Raw genomic sequence first — 6,000 nt, 5'->3', positions numbered from 1 at the left:
GGAAGTTTTTAGCAGGCTCATAAGAGTGTGTGTGTGTGTGTGTGTGTGTGTGTGTGTGTGTGTGTGTGTGTGTGTTTGAAAGAGGAGGGAGGAAGAGAGAAAGAGAGAGAAATAGGGAGAGAGCGATAGAGTTCCAGGAATTATCTATGCATAAAGAAATTAAAAGAGAATATTTTCCAGAGCAATTGAAGCCCATCTCCTGAACAATGACGACAGCTCCTCATTTTCGACAACAATAGAGGGCACGTAGGAGTCAGCTCATTAGAATATCTGTGGCTCTTTTCTGTTCTCTCTGCATTAAGCCCCCATAATGTCAGTTGTCACTTATTAATGACAATTAACTAGTAATCAGCAGTGAGACTCTTCGAGGTGGTCTTCGCCTGACAGGTGAAGAAAGAGAACATTGCGTAGTGCCATGCAGTGACATGGAACCTTCAAAGGGAGCACGGCATTTCCATAAATTATTTCAGAAAGAAATTTTCTTTTATACATTCTCTTTAAAGCTTAAGGATCTTTAACCCTAGAAAGGCTACAGGATTGTAGCTGCCCTTCCCTTTTCCTGTATCTCTCTCATCGAATCATATCTACAGAATTGTCTTGAAAGAAGGCTCTAGTCTCAGGAGAGCATGGTTGTTCATTCATCCAATTGTGAGCCAGGCCTTCATCCAACTATTCCATAACACCTGTTTGATATTCAATATCGATCACTGATTCTTAGCCCCACAACCAATAACTATCATTTTCTATATGTACTGGTTGATATGCCCAGTGCCATTGTCCGAGCTTATTGTACAAAGGCAATTCCCTCATGTCTACCCATTTCTGTGATCAAAATGCTTAATTCAGTCTAATCTTTCTTTGCTGAAAATCCCCTTAAATTTCATCACTTCACAAAAGTTGCAGTTATACAATCACCCGCCTCGGAATATCTTCCCTCAGTGACCAACGGAAAATATGTTCATTAAGTCTTACTGAAATATGGGTGGATCTTTGATTTTTGTCATCCATTAAGGGAATACCCTGTATGGGAATACTTTCCATAAACACAGATCACAACTAGTGTATGACTTAGAGTCCTAAGGAATTGCCTCAGGTACGCAGAGGTCGGGGGTCTTGTGCAGGGTCTCAAATGTAGTAAGTATCAGAAGTCAGGTTTGAATCCAGGTTTTCCTAACTCTAAGCCCAGTATTTCATCCACAATGCCGGGTTATTTCACATCTGAACCTGTGTTTGTTCAAGTTAACCAATCACAGATTACAGTATTTCAGAGTTGTAAGAGATCTGGCTATCATCAAAGCTTTGTTGCCCATAGCAGACCTACATGTCTTCCTGTTGCTCCCTATAGTGTCGAACTAAAAAAAAGGAAAAAAAATTAGACATCATTACCTTCATAGCAAAAATAGCAGCACAAACAACAAAAACATGGAAAAAAATGGAAAAGAACAAAGTCACTTGAAGGAATTTACCTTGCTCTCTTATTCACTCACATATGTCTCCTTAAGCCTCATTTTAAAATGAGAGATCTGTCCATATTCCTCATCTCCTAAGAAAATATTTAGTGTTATCCTATTGCTTCTAAGAGAATATGTAATGTCCTCAGCCAAGAATTGAAATCCCTCAACAATCTGGCTCCCACCTATCTCTCCAAAATTAAATGATTCCCCTTCTCATATGCTACATTCTTGTCCAATGTGTCAGGCTAGCTATGGCTGAAACTCAGTGTTCCATCTCCCAGCTCTATGTTCTTGCCTAATCTGCAGTCTTGGCCACCTTCATCTCTCAGAATCCTTAGCCTCCATTCAGTCTCAGCTCAAATTCTACTGCACATATGAAGCTTGCCCCACTTCCATCAAGTGTTCTTGTTATTATTAGTATTATTAGCTTTCTCTCCCTTTTCAAATTTGCCCTATACTTACTTAGTGGTGTATATGCTTTGCACCATGGAAGAATGTAATGACAGAGACTGTTTGGGGCTGGTAGTGCCTGATACGGTGCCCTGCACACTCGCTGTTGTTCAATTGTTTCACTTGTGTCCGAGCCCATTTGAGGTCTTCTTGGCAAAGATACTGGAGCAATTTGCCATTTCCTTCTCCAGGTCACTTTTACAATTGAGGAACTGAGGCAATAAAGGTTAAGTGACTTGCCTAGGATCGTGTAGCCAGTAAGAGTCTAAGGCCAGATTTGGACTAAGAAAGATGGGTCTTCCTGACTTGAAGACTAGTATCCTAACCACCTAGCTAGCTGCCTGCCTTGCACATAGTTCATGACTTTTTGCTAAATTGCTGGCCTTAGAGATTATCTAGTCCAAAAATATTCATTTATAGATGAGGAAATGGAGGCCTGGAGAGGTGATCTGATCTGCCCAACATTGCACAGTTAGTCAGTAGTAACAGTTAAAGTTCGTACCCAGATCTATTAACTTCAAATCTGGAAATTTTTTTCTCCTGCTCCTCATCTCCTAAACTGTCTGGCTGCCCTAAGGAATTCCAGTTAGTTCTTTTCAATAATATATCATTTGAATGGCAAAAGTAAAGTCTACATGGTGCCACTGAGGGATGTTTCTAATGCTCAGCGTTTGGGGAGTTCAGAGGCTTAAGAGAGGCAACATGTGCCCATGGGAAAGGGCCTTTAATGATGTCTTGCTGTGGGAAATCTCAGTGTAGAAAGACAGCTTTGCTGTGTATGTTAGAAGTATATTTAGCTATTGCATTTCCTATTGTCATTTGTAGCTACAGAACTCCAAACAACTCCATTAGATTTTTCTCCCAAGACAGCAAATCCTAGTCAAGAGGTATGAGAACTGCAGTGGTACCTGCAATATCAAACTTTACATCTCCCTTTCACATACGTTACATTCTTTATAAGGTATTCTACTCTTTTAAGTGCAACATATTAGATGTATTAAAGACAGACAAAAACTTGGAATCAGTGTCAAAGAAAAGTCTATTTTAACAGAAACTTTAAGGAAAGTGAGAGGTCATCTGGAAATATATAACTTTGTGCCTCCCTTTTCAGAAGTCTATTTTTTTTTCTTCTCAGAAGCTAGAGAGTGATGGGGACTTGCTGAGCCTATCTGCCAGCTTTCATTGTTTTCTTAGAGGGATTTTTTTTTGGTGACATTACAATGCTTCCATGACAACAAATAAGATGTTACACATTGTCACTGTGAGGTTCCAGCTATCTCACGAGGACTTAAAGATTTATGTTCAGGTTATATTTAATAAAACAATAAGGAAAATGGAATGCCACTTCCAATGTTCATGGTAAATACAACTTTTCTCTTTCTTTTTCAAATAAAAATATTTAGTATTTCATAGGAATTTTTAAGGTTTTTCAAAAATCCTTTCCCTTAGATTTCTTTGTACAAATTGTTTTAAAATTTAATGTCATTGGTTTCCATTAACTGATGAAAGGCATGATAGAAAATGGAAGGTGACCCAATCAATATGCTAGTGTTCAGGAAGATGAGGAGTCTTCTTTCGAGATGTGGCAATTTATCATGCCATTTAACAATGCAAAAAGCCATGATTTCATTAAATGGGACCAATATTTGATCTCAGCTTTCTGGAATCCTGAATATCCACGTTAATGAGTAGAGAATTTCACAGTACTAAAGAAGACCTGAATATACACTAAGGAACCAAAGAACTTTGTGAATAGAAAAGGGATTTTTATCAACTGATTTATAAATGTGCTAAAAATGAAATGTTGACATTCTAGGAAAATGCTATAATTTCCAAAAGAAAAAGGATAGTTATGTTTCATTTCTGCAATTTAAATTTTGCTCAGGAGAGTCAAAGGTTGAAGTTGATTAGTGAGCATAATAACAATTAATTGATAAATCAATAATCAATTAAAATTGGGCATAATGGCACAAGATATTTATCAGAAAGCTATCATCTAGAGATATAGCCTAATCTGTAATTTTATGGAGTCTTAAGACTTCTTTAAACCAAGTCTGGATACAAAGGCCTTTAAAATTCCAACAACTCTGAGCATTATTATGAAATAACATTTATTACACAACTACTTGCTCTGTTGCTCCAAGAGAAAAGGAACTCTTTGCTTGAATAGGTCAGAGAAAATAGAAAACATTACTCTGAAAGCCTCCTGTATTAAACATTTGTAAAATCCTCACCAAAATGAGAAAAATGTTTCAATATTAGGAAAGATGAGGTACATCATAATAGCCTCTAGGAAATCCACTTGGCTAAAGGCAGACTGGAATGCTTCAGTAAATGAAACTAGTCCTGTGGAGAATAGGATTTAGAATTTGAGCAAAGACTTTTCCTTATGATTTATACCTTTAAAAAACTGTTGCTCCCAATTTGATTTTAGTGAGCTCTTCCCCCACCCATATCCTTCTTCTTACAGAAGTGCTACTTGGGTAAAAACTAGTTTTAGAAGAAAAGTCGTGTTTGAAATGGCAAGTTTAAGTAAAGGACAAAATGATTCCTTTTCTGTTGCACTCACCCTGGAACAATATAGTTGCAATTGAGCCAGATGAGATTTGGATGGTGTGGATATACCAAACAAATCCTCTTGTTAAGCAGAACACAGATATGTGGGTCCTGAGACGACTTACCTGGTGGGAATGGATTACGTTACAATTTTTTCAGACTCTCTTAGCCCAGCTGACTAAACCAAATTGTTGATGTCAATGTGTGACTTGGAAAAATTAAGGCCGACCCCAAATTGTTGATTACAACAAAAACCTTACTTCAAATGCCAGCTATAACTACACTCCCCAAAACTTTCAAGGGTCTCCCGTTCACCCATCTTACTCATTCCTTAATCTGCAGTGTTGTAAATGATTATTAAATATTTCTATTAAAAATGTGGGATGAAGAGATATGACAGTGAAACAAACTAAACTCCCTAAGGCTTTTGAGTCTCTGTTGTTTCTATAAGCACTACTTCCCCCGGCCCTGCCCTAGCCAAAAATTCTACCTTATGGAAAGGACTTTAAGAGGTAAAAATCCCATTGTGTTTTGATTCTTCATTTCAATCTAACATCAACTTCTTAATACTGACTGAGCAATGGCATGATAACAATTTGAAGTATTTTCCTCATGGCTAGGTGGTACAGTTTTACAAAAACAATGCTCAATCATTTAATTATCCTAAAGAGACTTTACAATGGAGGTCACAGGATCCCAGCTCTAGAAATGGAAGAGATCTCAGACTCTCATTTTACAGATGAGGAAATTCAGGCCCAGGAGGGAAAACACCAGCTATGTTATGCAGGGAGGAAGCATTAGTGGTGGGATTGGGGCCTGGATCTTCCGACTCCAGAGCCAAGCAATATCATATGGTAGAATAGGGATTAGGTGGAGAATCAAAGGATCTAATAACTTCTCTGAGCTGAAGATTCCTTGTCTATCAAAAAACAGGGGGTAAAATGCCTAACCTACCTATCTCGGAGGAGAGAATAATCAGATAATATATGTGGAAGAATTTGGAAAAAGCATAAAGTAGCATATGAACAAAATTATTAATAAAGAAAATAATTCTATGTAGTCAAGATGTAGCATCCAACAACTTCAACCATTATTGAAAGGAATATGCCAAAAGAAAGTCTTGACTAAAAAATAGATATGCTGGTCTTTATTTTTTAAAATACATTTCTTTGGGGCAGCTGGGTGGCTCAGTGGATTGAGAGCTAGGCCTAGAGACAGGAAGTCCTAGATTCAAATTTAGCCTCAGACACTTCCTAGCTGTGTGACCCTGGGCAAGTCACTTAACCCCCATTGCCTAGCCCTTACCACTCTTCTGCCTTGGAACCAATACATAGTCTTGATTCTAAGACTGAAGGTAAGGGTTTTTTTAAAAAATAGATTTCTTGGAAATGTTTAGTACTCGATTTAAAAAGGAAAATAGTTTAAGTAAGCATTAGAAAAATAGAATACCTCAAAGAGTCTACTTTATCACTCCTTTCTTCATAGAATATAATCTTCTTCAAGGCAGGTACTGTTTCATTTTGGGGTTATGTTCCTGACA

The sequence above is a fragment of the Gracilinanus agilis genome, chromosome 1 (genome assembly GCF_016433145.1).
Source record: "Gracilinanus agilis isolate LMUSP501 chromosome 1, AgileGrace, whole genome shotgun sequence".
In the NCBI taxonomy this organism is placed as follows: Eukaryota; Metazoa; Chordata; class Mammalia; order Didelphimorphia; family Didelphidae; genus Gracilinanus; species Gracilinanus agilis.
This window is presented reverse-complemented; position numbering follows the sequence as displayed.